The sequence below is a fragment of the Mytilus edulis genome, chromosome 9 (genome assembly GCF_963676685.1).
Source record: "Mytilus edulis chromosome 9, xbMytEdul2.2, whole genome shotgun sequence".
NCBI classification, from domain to species: Eukaryota; Metazoa; Mollusca; class Bivalvia; order Mytilida; family Mytilidae; genus Mytilus; species Mytilus edulis.
The window spans coordinates 43,656,147-43,669,586 of record NC_092352.1 but is presented as its reverse complement, the minus strand read 5'-3'; the positions used below and the strand labels follow the sequence as shown (position 1 = coordinate 43,669,586).

Here is a 13,440-nt window from a genome sequence, read left to right as displayed (position 1 = left end):
TCTATAAAACAAATCAAAAATTATAAATACAGTTTTTCAATTCTTCCTGCATAGATAAAAAAAATATGTATATAATCAAGGATTTGTATAGTAAAAAAGTCCTTGATATAATCTATATACGATTTGGTTGAATTATTTCACTTCATTATAATGATAAATCCTTTAGTTCTTAAATTTTTAATTAAAATGAATTTATCATTTTGATATCTAACGATAAACTTTTTAAATTGAAGTGACATGGTCAGTAACCTAATTAGTTGCATGGCTGATTACCATCTTACAGGTGACCCAGTAATTTTCCATATGACAGTAGCGTGTACCCTCGGGGTTATATCGGGGTGTGTATAACTTATTTTCTGGGGAACATCCTGTCCACGTGTAGTACTTAGCATATATTGCAACAGATGACATTAAACAAATTTTCTTTGTAGCATCGGAGGCAATTTCATGTTCGACCACACAAAATATTTCACAAAAAAGATATGATAAAATCAAAAGAAAAAGATAAAGAAATATTAACAAATAAAGGTGGAATTGAGTAAACGGGGATTCGTGTTTTTATGAGCTTATTTTCAGTGGACAACAACAAATGGAAGTTTTTAACGACCTTGTGTGACCTATAGTTGTTAATGTTTGTGTCATTTTGGTCTTTTGTGGATAGTTGTCTCATTGGCAATCATACCACATCTTTTTGACTGGCTATATACATGATATAATATATATAGCACTTGCACGGTCGGTCCAGTGGACATATTTCATACTAGATAACTTATACAGTAATTCTTTTTATATATATGAAAATTATTGTCCGATCTGATACAGAATTTTGAACAGCTTCAAATATATGGGGTCCGTAGAAACACCGCAAAGGACCTCCTTAGTGCACTAAGAACAAAAATGTGCACTAAGGACCTGATGGAATGATACAACTGTCACAAAGGATATGGCATATAGAAATAGACTTTGTAAAAGGAGAAGGTCCGGTAAGACACCTTTTTGGCCCCAAAATATAGCAGTTTTACAAAATTGTTAAAAGTAAACTTTTAGTTATTTTTTGGACAGTAGAATGCTTCTGCTACATAAATATGGGCTGTTTTTGACAATACATGGCACATATATCGGGTACAAGCACCATAAAGTCATGCTAAATTGCAAAAACCATCTGAAAAGTTACATTTTCCGGCATATTTGGTGGATTTTTCATATTTAATTGAGCTTTTAATGACAAAATCAGTGAAAATCTTCCACATACACTAATAGAATCAAATAAAATAGACACTTAATTGTTTCAAAAGTGGTCAAAATCTTTCGTCAGATGAACCTGAAATTTGAGGCCAAAATCGGTCCTAACCGGACCTACTCCTTTCATAATTTTAAATTATATTTTTTCTAATGTTTTCTCGACACGTGCCTCAAAAAGTTGATTGTCACCTTTAGTATAATCGATAGCAATTCATGTTCGCTCAACCTTGGCCCGTGATCTACTAGTATACTGATTAAACATGTATACGGTATTTCAAATTGTTCTCTATTTTTTTTTCATTTGTTTGTTTTTGCCGTCTTTATTCTGTCTGCTATATTTTTTACTTCTAAATTAATAGCGTATTTTCAACTCTTTTCAGTTTGGGAATTTTTCATCCTTTTAATTTTAAAAAGACAAATAATTGTGAACACTTCACGGAAAAGTGAGGATTGATATTTGGTTGCTTAACGTCCAGTTGCCAATACTTCATTCATTTTTCTAATGTTAAGAACTATGCCATTTATCAATATTTCGATTTGAGCGTTTAACTGATGAGTCTTGTGTAGACGAAACGCGCGTCTGGTGTACTAAATTATAATCCTGGTACTTTTGATAACTATCACAGCAATGTTTTTAAACATGTTTAGGAAAGGAACATATTTCTGATTCGATGTTTATATACAAATGCATTACAAGTATAAATATGTATAGGTTGATGTTTAGTCCCTTCGATGTTTTAGACTGTAAATAAATTATGACCAATTTATTTCTGACATCTTCTTCATTTTTAACTTTTGTGGATAGGTGTTTCATTGACAGCCGTACCACATCTCCTTTCGGTTATTTTTGTTGTATATATTTTTTAATTCACTTTCCTTGTCTTTTAAAATATATTTATTCCATTATTTTTATTTGATGCCGAAAATAAGAATACGAAGTTATTTGTTAAATGCTATAAATAAGCGAAGTAAAACAACCGTTAATAATTATGTATATGAGCATTTATATCTATTTATAAAATATTTTAAATACAAGCAGACATACCATTTGTGACACCAATTTCATTTATTTCCAAATCTTAAAATCATACATTTCCGTTCTTTAGCGTTTCTTAATAATGGCAGAACGGGCTTAAGAGTCATATGATTAAGTTAACTAAATAATTTAGTTCTCCCACATCATTAGCGGATTTAGGGGGTTAAAGCAAGCCCACCCCCGGTTGAAAATCTTAAAATATTTTTTGTATTAACCATTTCTTGTTTTAATGTTATCTTTACTATAATTTGAATATCTAGCACTGAATAGAGTGACACGTTGTCGCTACACTTCTTTAAATATACACAAGTCATAATAACATCGGCCAGAGGGTAACTTGATAATTAGAGGACCAAAGGATTTAATTAAGACAATCCAAGGCTGCTATCTCTATATTTTATTATATATATATATCTTTATTAGCCTCCCTTAGAGTGATACAACAATTGGAAAACGGGTAGATACGATCTGTAATCAAATAATTAAACTTATAAAATTAATACTTAAAATTTTATTTAGAGTAACCATATGCCGGATGAACAAAAAGTGTGCCATTTCTTGAAAAACATATCGTTTGGTATAACATGAAAACTTCTCTAGTGTTTTAAACATTTCTCACATAACCCCTCCCCCAAACCCCCACTTCAAGCTCTGGATCCGCGCCTGCCCATAGTGCTTATTACATTATAAAATAAAATGGTATTCATCTTCAATTGTTGAATAAAGATGAATTGTTAAAAAAAAAAAGCATTGACACCAGTTTAAAGTTATCGTTCATAGAAGACAGTTATGATTTATTCTATAATTCTCTTTTTAAAACGTAAAATAATTTTACCTCTTGGAGTTTTTCTATATATTACTTCTGTAATCGGATTTTGAAGAACCCCATGGACACCACATACTCTCAAATGTCTTTCAAGGAATAATGATAGTATGTAAACTCTTGTGTTGTTAGTAAGGAAATGAAATATCAAAAGCATTTGTTTCTCAATTTTAATCTCAAAATAGGGTTCTTTAAATAAAAAAAAAAGCTTGCATAGCAATTTCTTTAAAAACTAAATATCTATAACAAAGGCAAAGTTTTAAAACACAAAATTTATTTTTTATTTTTCTTTCATAAACTTGAATTTATACCACGCTAAACCGTTAGGTTAACAACCATTGATTAATCAATAAGTAACGATCAAAAGACAATTGTTTATTGGATTAGGTTGATTGAACATGATGATTCGAGAATCTGCAATAAACCGTTGGTCACGTGGCGAGTGGCAGGCGTTGATTAAAAAGTCATTTAACTTCAAAATTACAAAATCTATTGATACCTTACTTTATAGATTTGTGGTATTTAATCATATCCTCTTATATTCATGTTCGCTGTGATCTTAAAACATCGTTTTAGTGTCCTTAATGCAAAAACTTTCTTCTTAGTGCACTAAGAAGTCTTTTGCGGTATTTCTACACACCGAAATATATGGCCTTATTATTGGTAATATACCATATTAGTGTCACTAATGGCTTAACGTGTTACCAAATTAAAAAGAAGAAATAGACTCAAAACCGCATTTTTAACTTTAGATTTTTTTTCAATCCCAAAATAGAGAAGAGGTCCGGTATACAGACTTATTAAAAAGTCCAGATGAGAAGTTTAACTTGCTTTTCTATTCCCGGCACTTTTAACTGTTTCTTGACGCATGCAAAAAAAAAAAAAATGCAGTACCTGGTTACAGTTGCGCATTGACAAATTATAATCTTTCGATTAAATGATCTTAAATCTATATGGTCTTAATTTTAAAAGTTATAAAATCTAAATGTGAAGTGATCTAAAATGTTCAATATTAATGAGTATTTTCGCTGTGAAATGAATCTAAGGTCGTCTAAAAGTATATACATGTGTATTTGACCCGACTACTGACTACATAGTAAACTATTCATTATGTACCTATAAGGGGGGTCTGAGCGGGACTCGGGATTGTCGAGGCGTATTTTTTGTAAACGTGACACATGAAAGTCAAATTATGAGGGAGGATAGGAGGGGTACTGATCCCGAAATCCCGAGCTTAAAAACACGACATCCCGAAATCCCGGGCTTAAAAACACGAAATACAGAGGTCCTGAAATTCAAAAAAAGAATTATCGTATCCCGAAAGGGTCAATCCCGAAATCCAGAGCTTAAAAACACCCGATCCCGCAGTCCCGATAAAGGTCCTATCCTCCCTCAAATTATTGTGCCGTGAAAACGCAAAATGAAGTTTAGCGGGACATGGGAAATTACAAAAATAGCAGAATTGTTCACTTACATAGTGTAAGCGGGATGGCATCATGCGAGAATCTAAAAAAATAAGTAGTATCTAAGCGGGATCCGTGAACAAAACCCCCAATGAGACCCCCATTAGTTGTGGCTTATTTTGGTCTTTTTAGTTAGTTTCTTTCCCCTACATTACTTGACCGTTTTTGTAAAACAACAGCACTCGAGGTCTGACAGTATTTTACCAAGAAATGCACAAAATATTCAAAAAGAAGGCCTAGAAAATTTAAATATTGGTATGCACACATACTCCCCTATCAGCACAGACAATTATATTTTTGTAAAGGCGCCAAACTCGATTCTAATATTTATAATAGAACCCACAGGTATTTGGGGCATGGACCCCCCCCCCTTTTTTGGACCTCACTAAAAAAAATATTGTTAAGTGGTTTTTTTATTTATTTACAATATTCTACAATGTATAAACATATATCAAGTCTCAACAATCCATTGCTAGTCGATTACAATAACTTTTTTTTACTATCCATACGAGCCCAAGTGAAATATGTTTATACATTGTAGAATATTGTAAATAAATAAAAAAAACACTAAACAATATTTTTTTTAGTGAGGTCCAAAAAAGGGGGGGTCCATGCCCCAAATACCTGTGATAGAACCGAAAAGAAAATGGAAATGGAAATGGGGAATGTATCAAAGAGATAACAACATGACCAAAGAGCAGATAACAGCCATAGGTCACCAATGGGTCTTCATTGCAACGAGAAAATCCCGGAACCTGAGACTGGGGTGGATCTAGTCATATAAAGGAGAGGTTCCTCACCCAGGACAATTTTTTTTTTTGGGGGGGGGGTGTCCAACTACATGTCCCCATTCAAATGCATTGATCGTCCAATAAAGAAAGGGGGTTCCAACATGTCCAACACTCAGCCCCCCCCCCCCCCCCTGGATCCGTGCCTGTGAGGCATGCTTTAGCTTGCCATTAAACAAAAATGTATACTAGTTGAGTGATATTAGGACGTCATACTAAACTCTTCAATATAAAAAAAAGAAACTAAAATAAAAATCATACAAAGGTCACAAAGGCCATAACTTCTGGCTCCTGGATTAGGAAAAGTGCAAAATGCAGTGAGGATAAAAGCCTTTACTGTAAATTCCTGAAATTACAATTATATAAATCATCTCACATCTTTGTGCATTTCTTGAAATTGGTCATATTAATAAATGCATGCAATATTTTCAGAAAATTTCAATATATAGGCTTTTAAAAGTCAATCTTGTGCATGATTATCAATGATTATAACTCGCACAATTAACACATGTGGTTCTCAAAACTCAGAGGTGTCTATGCTATTTATGACAACATTTTAATCAAGTATAAATTTACAAAATTTGTTTAGAACTATATGATTTTTAGGTTTTTAAGCATAGATATAGTAGGTCAGGATCTGCGAACTCTCACTGACTGACTGAGCACATGAATTCAACACTAGTTTTTTGGTGATGTTGGTGTTGCTTAGTGTTTTGTTTTGTTTTTCTTTTCTGCATCTTATCATATGTTTTGCCTTGGCATTGCCAGTTTCTCTTTCATTGCCTTTGTTTTTTTTTGTTATGTTAAATAACAAGTCACAAGAGAGAAAAAACAATAAAAATATGTGAAAAAATGGCTTAGTTCAGTATATATTAAGGAAAGAGATAACAAATAGCTAAATAAGAAAAAAGAAAATTCCTTTTCTACAGTCAATTGTCTGATAATCTAGAAGATAGCCTGATTTGGTCTAATTCTCCTGAATTCTAGCAGGTACTTTATTCCAACTTCTTTAATTCAAACAAACCATGTCTTAGATAGTCTTGGAATTAGAATACATTAATCATAAAATTTTCATAATACTTTGGTGAATTATCTATTGATATAACAGTGGCGTAGCTTGCATGTATGCTCAGATGCTCAAGCATCCACATCATTTTGACAATTTTTTTTTTTTTTTAATAATTATATAATGCAAGAGTTGTCAGCATATACACATTATGGTATCCGAATGTATATGAGAATATGAGAATAGCTTCCAATCATTTCCGATGCCGTATGCGTGGTTTTTCCTTCATGTGAACAAGATGGATAAAAAAATCTGAAAAATCATATCTGATATCGTTTTCTGTGGCACTAAAAACGACGACTCTATTTGTAATGAAGTGTTTTTATTCCAGGACTCACGAATACCCTTTTCCATCTAGGTACAAATATTAATGTTGTTTTCAATAAAAGATCAGAGATCCAATGTCCCCCGCATCCAAGATACATTTTATGTACAAGAGGGCAAAAACTAAACCAAGCACTTTTTCTTTTTTTTTAATTTATATCTCGAGAGAAAAAGCTTCCAAACAAATACAATGAGATTTGCATTTATAATTTATATTTCCAAGGGGCATATATGGGTTAAAAATATTTGATCAGGATTTATATTCGCATGTGTGAAAGACACTGCTGCATGATGATATAAGTTTCACAAAAATCTGGCAAGAATTGTACAAATGACAGCGCTAACAAGACTGGACGGACGGACGCCAGGTATTCCATATCCTCTCGCAGCAATGAGTTAAGACAAGTTATCAAAAACCCCATTGCGAGGCTCAAATTCCAGGAAAGGAGGGGGGGGGGTCACTTCGGTTCCTATATTCCGAAGTTCCATAGACAGAAGTGCCGCTGTAATGGGTTTGTTTTTGAGATGTCAAATATAAGATTTGGTGTGAAACTTTTACATTAAATATTTATGAATTTTATGAAGGTAGACAAGTTCATAAATTCTGTTGGAAATATAATGTATACTGGTGGGTATTTTGAAACTAAACGAAAATCTAACCAGTGTCGGATTCTAGGGGAATACACTGACATGCATACAGGAAAAATTTAATTTTTTGCATTAAAAAGTCCCTAAAATTTATCGCCTCGCTCAGCTCGTTGAAAATTCGCATCCACATCGTTTCTACCCTGGCTACGCCACTGTATAATCATGATAATTAAGCTCCTTTTTAATTTTTAGGGATTTTAAATTTTTGATTTAAAGTTAGGGATTTTATTCATAAAAGGGGGGATTTTTCCAGTACGTATACTATTAATAATGCTTTGAGCAATTTTCATGAAACTTGGTGAATTATTTTTGTATAACATAAACATGATAATTTTCCTTTTAATTTAAAAAAAAATCTGATTTATGTCATTGTACTATCATGACTTGGGATTAGGATAGTCTCAAGAATGCTTTCACAAATTTTTATGAAACTTTGGTGAATTGTTTTTATATCTTGACAAACTCCCTTTTTAGCTCACCTGACCTGAAAGGTCAAGTGAGCTTTTCTCATCACTTGGCGTCCGTCGTCCGTCGTCCGTAAACTTTTACAAAAATCTTCTCCTCTGAAACTACTGGGCCAAATTCTACCAAACTTGGCCACAATCATCCTTGTGATATCTAGATTAAAAAATGTGTGGCGTGACCCGTCAAACCAACCAAGATGGCCGCCATGGCTAAAAATAGAACATAGGGGTAAAATGCAGTTTTTGGCTTATAACTCAAAAACCAAAGCATTTAGAGCAAATCTGACATGGGGTAAAAATTGTTTATCAGGTGAAGATCAATCTGCCCTGAAATTTTCAGACGAATCGGACAACCTGTTGTTGGGTTGCTGCCCCTGAAATGGTTATTTTAAGGAAATTTTGCAGTTTTTGGTTATTATCTTGAATACTATTATAGATAGAGATAAACTGTAAACAGCAATAATGTTCAGCAGAGTAAGACCTACAAATAAGTCAACAAGACCAAAATTGCCAGTCGACCCCTTAAGGAGTTATTGCCCTTTATAGTCAATTTTTAACAACTTTTCATCATATTTTGTAACTTTTCTAAAAATCTTCTTCTCTAAAACTACTTTGCCAAATTTAATCAAACTTGGCGACAATTATCATTGTGGTTTATAGTTTAAAAAATGTGTCCGATGACCCAGCCTACCAAACAAAATGGCCGACATGGCTAAAATTAGAACATAGTGGTAAAATGCAGTTTTTGCTTTATATCTTTGAAACCAAGACATTTAGGGCAAATCTTTCAAGATTTTAATGTCCATCAGAATAAGATATATCCCCTCACAAATTTTCAGTTGAATCGGACAACCTGTTGTTGGGTTGCTGCCCTTAAATTGGTTATTTTAAGAAAATTTTGCAGTTTTTGGTTATTATCTTGAATACTATTATAGATAGAGATAAACTGTAAACAGCAATAATGTTCAATAAAGTAAGATCTACAAATAAGTCAGCATGATCAAAATTGTTAGAGGACCCCCTAAGGAGTTATTGCCCTTTAGAGTCAATATTAAACAACTTTTCCTCATTTTTGTAACTTGTATAAAAATCTTTTCTAAAACTACTTGGCCAAATTTAACCAAACTTGGCCACAATCATAATACTAGGGTATCTATTTTTAAAAAGAGTGTCTAATGACCCCGCCTACCAACAAAGATGGCCGACATCAGTAAACACATTAACAGAGCCTCTAGTTATTATTATGACCCAAAGTGGAGGGGGCATAATGTTTAACACTTGTCAGATCGTTTGTCCGTCTGTCCCAAAGTTGTTTTTTGTTCTCTTACAGTACTTTAGTTTGCCTCAACCAAATTCAATTAAACTTTTACAAAAGCTTGTTATCACAATTCTCAGATCAAGTTTGAATTTTGGTGATGTCAGTGTTACTGTACTAGAGTATCAGAGTTATGCCCCTTTAGAAATGGGGAAAATATGCTGAATTTTTGGTTTCCTGTTCTCTAAAATTTAGTTTGTTTCAACCAAATGTTATGAAATCAATACACAATGCTTATCATCACAAAATACAGATTAAGTTTGAATTTTGGTAGTGTCTCTTTTACTAAATTCTATAGTTATGTTCTTTAAAAATGGAAAAAATTGTTTCGGCCTTCTAACTTAAGTTTTCCTCAACCAAATTTTATTAAACTTTAAAAAAATACTTTTTATCATAATTTTAATCAGATCAATTTCAAATTTTGGTAGTAAAACTTTTACCGTTCTTCAGTTATGTTCCTTTAAAACTTTGAATAATATGCAAGCTGGAGTATCATTCCCTATTTATCATGTAAATTTTTTATAAGATGCAGAGTTAAGGAACTTTAGTTGTTGCCAAGTTATTTTAAAATTGTCCATTTTCAAAAACTTTGAAAGGTTTTTAGAAATTTATGTATTTGTTAAAAAAATCGCAGCCTTAAACTTATAGTCACTTGAGATATATATCTATAAATGGAGCCAAATTATATACATGTTTTATGTCAATAAATACCACTGTTTGTGCATGTTTTTTTTTTTTGGAGGGCAGGGGTCTTATTTGCACAGTGCTTATAGTTTTTTAGTCGATCATTAAAATTCATTTAAAGCTTAAAGACCAGCTATAAGGGCAAGAAGCTTATCAAGCACTCACGGTTTAGATTTTTATTAAACACACATTAATATACATAATGTACATTAAACAGAAAAAAATATTGATGCAAGATGTCATACAACTTTTACTCTTTTATGTATAGGACAAGAACTATAGAAGATACAGAGAAATTATATACAGCAGAAATGATAGGCAATGTAAAATTTGCAGAAGCCAACTAAACCTAAATGGTAAGGCACCTTTTAATTTAAAAAAGTTATTGAACTTGAAAGATGATTACTAGTATCATGATTACTATAAAAATTAAAAGATGTGGTATATTAAATATGAAAACTATCATGGCTTTGAGAAAGCAATTGTAGGCCTGTTACGACCTTCAATAATGAGAAAATCCATACCCTATACTATAGTCAAAGTAGACAGCTATAAAAGACCTAAAGATGAAACATTGAAACAATCCAAACTGTAAAACTAATTATGGTAATTGCCTAGTTTATAACAAAATAAATTACAAAAAATAAATATGACCGGTATGAAACAACAACAACAACCACTAAATTTTAGTGTCAGACTAAACTGACAAAAGCTACAGGCTCTGAACTTTGGACAGGCACAATAGGAATATGGCAAGGTTATATAAAAATAAGATGTGGTATGATTGCCAATAAGACAACTCTCCACCAGACAACCAATGATGTAAATTTCCTGCAAACACGGACTTGACTTCTGTAAATCAACTAATTTTTCGTGAATACTTTATTTGGCATTTTATACTTTCTAGTCTACATCGCAGTTATTTATTTTTCTCGAGTTCAAGTTTACTTAATGTATTTTAATAAGGAAAGATACACATGAAAAACATTTATTGCTGTTTCTCTCTCCATTTATAACATTTTATTTGTTTATTTTGTGTATTTATAGGTGATCAGACATCTTGGTTTTCATGATCAATAGGTCATTACTGAAGAGGAAACTTAAAGTTGAAATTTATTTACATAAGGCATAATTGGATTAATTTGAAATGGAATGTGTGCTTTCCTGCAAAAAAGAAATAGGAAATTTCAACATTATCACATGATAATGACCATAAACAAAATGGAGTTCTATCATAGATACACAAAAACACTATTGCATAAAAGCAACAACATATCTTAATCAAAAGAAAGGAGAATGCTGAACAAATACTATTTTGTTGTTGAAAAAAGGAACACCAGTTTTATCCACTCATTTACATCGCTCCCTCATATCAAATATACAGAAGAAGATCATTGAAGAACAATTTGCAAAAATGATTTCTCTTAGAATTGAAGGGAATTGTTTAGTGAATGGAATAATGTATTCACTGAATTCTTACGTAGTGGATTGAATAACTGTATACAAGCTGAAACAGAAGAAATTCTAATTTAAAATAACACGAAAAGTGTTTATTTTATTATTTAATCTGCAAATATATAAACAAATTCTTTAGAACACAACAAATGGTATGACATTCAAATTGGTTGCTTATTAATGTATCGCATTGAAACAATTACAAAGAAAATAGAAGCATTTGCTCCAAAAAAAAATATAAATCAAAGTTAAATTTATATAAAAAGTATAAACAATACCTAGATCTAAACAGTCAGACTGTATTATTTTCAATGTCATTAAAATGTTGAGTCAAACATTTATTAAAGTTTTAAATATCATTTGCATCAATTATACAGTCTTGTAATAATTATATTCATACTGTTTGTATACATGGTGTAGTGAAGAAATGTTTAACAAGTAAAAATAAGGGAAAACATTTCCTTAAGGGAAATTTGATGTTCAGAAATTTCCTTAGAGGAAATTTGAAGAGAAATGATTTCCCTAGAGGAAATTTGTTGTCTTGAATTTTCCTCCAAGGAAAAGTGTTTGTCAAAAATTTCCTCACAGGAAAAAGTATTTCCTCCAAGTAAAATTTGAAGCTACAAATTTCCTCACAGGAAAAAGTATTTCCTCCAAGGAAAATTTGAAGCTGCAAATTTCCTCAAAGGAAAAAGAATTTCCTCTAAGGAAAAAGAATTTCCTCTAAGGAAATAGAATTTCCTCAAAGGAAATTATTATGCAGCAAATTCCCTAAGGGAAATCTTTTTCCCGTGAGGAAAAAACAATTTCCCTTGAGGAAAAATCTTTTTCCTTTAGGGAAATTTGATTTCCCTTGAGGAAAAGTACTTTTCCTCTGAGGAAATTGTTGAAAAAAGGGGCATAACTTTTTCAACAGTGGTGCTAGATCCAAAATAATTTAGGACAAATATCAGAGAACCAATACCAACCAAGTTATCAACTTTGTTTTGACTTAACTCCAAAAGTTAAGGTGACAACTTTTGCACTCAGCGGAATTGCAAACTTGTCCCGGAGACTGTTACATACTTGGTTTTCAAATTTGTATTTATTTGAGAGGTTCTGGTGAAATTAAATCCTATAGAAACAGCTTTGGGCGCACCATACAGTGTTGTTTCCTTTTTACACGTATGATTGTAAATGTGTTTCAAAATACATTACAATGGTCATGTCATTCTTGAAGAAGTTGGCTACAAAGTTGATGAGTCGGGTACCTAAGAATACTAGATTATTAGGCAAATCAAGAGTATATCTTTGTTGTGCTGCAATGTAATTGGAAATAAAGAAATTTTATTCTATTTTAAAAGGCTTCTTATTTTTAGCCAAAAGAGTTGGGCACTATTTTGTGTTTGTTTTACTCTTAAGGTTAATTAAAACTTTATAGTTACTTCATTTTCGGCGTCCGAAAGCATCATAATATATATTATATAAACCAACTTATTTTTGCGGATACTCAGTTTCGTTTCCATTCAACTCTGCGTGTAATTAATTTTCGAGATATTTTTTTTTTTTAACTTTATTGATATATTTTATATAAGGAATGATTCAATTTTTATGTATACGTATTTATTTAACTTTTTCTTGTTACATGTGTATATCGTTCAACTATTCTTATATTCATGTCTTCAGTAAAATAATGATGGGGATTAGGCATTATTGATAAATTTGTGAATGTGGACATATTATTATTCATTGTCCCATTCTTCTAAATTCAAAGTCACTCATGTGTATTTCTGATAGCAAACTAATTATTTTCTTGATCCTAGCAGATGGGTAAATTGTCGACCTGTCTATCAAACAAAAAGATATTCCACAGTTAATGAAAGATGTAATCTGATAGGTTACGACGAAAATCCCCGATTCTGTCAGTTAAGTGCGAGCTTGTCATACCAAAGACCTTTCTACATAGACACCTTTTAGATAAATTCATCTTCCCGCTTAAATAATTATTCAACACTATAAATTTTATAAAAGGATATTTATGTCGTTAATCAAAACTGACAAAAAGCCACTTATGTTTATTGCATATATCCTGTATTGTATACAACTTACAATTTGGTATGTAACAAAAATCAAATTTATAAGCCTTTCATTTC

The 13,440-nt window shown here is 31.7% G+C and overlaps 1 long non-coding RNA gene across 1 annotated transcript; it reads left to right on the top strand.

The window, feature by feature from the left end:
• Positions 1-4,643: 4,643 nt before the first annotated feature.
• Positions 4,644-11,667, top strand: LOC139488420 (uncharacterized). The gene is made up of 3 exons (XR_011655999.1): positions 4,644-4,819; positions 10,122-10,209; positions 10,901-11,667. It is a non-coding gene; the product is annotated as an uncharacterized lncRNA (long non-coding RNA).
• Positions 11,668-13,440: the final 1,773 nt, after the last annotated feature.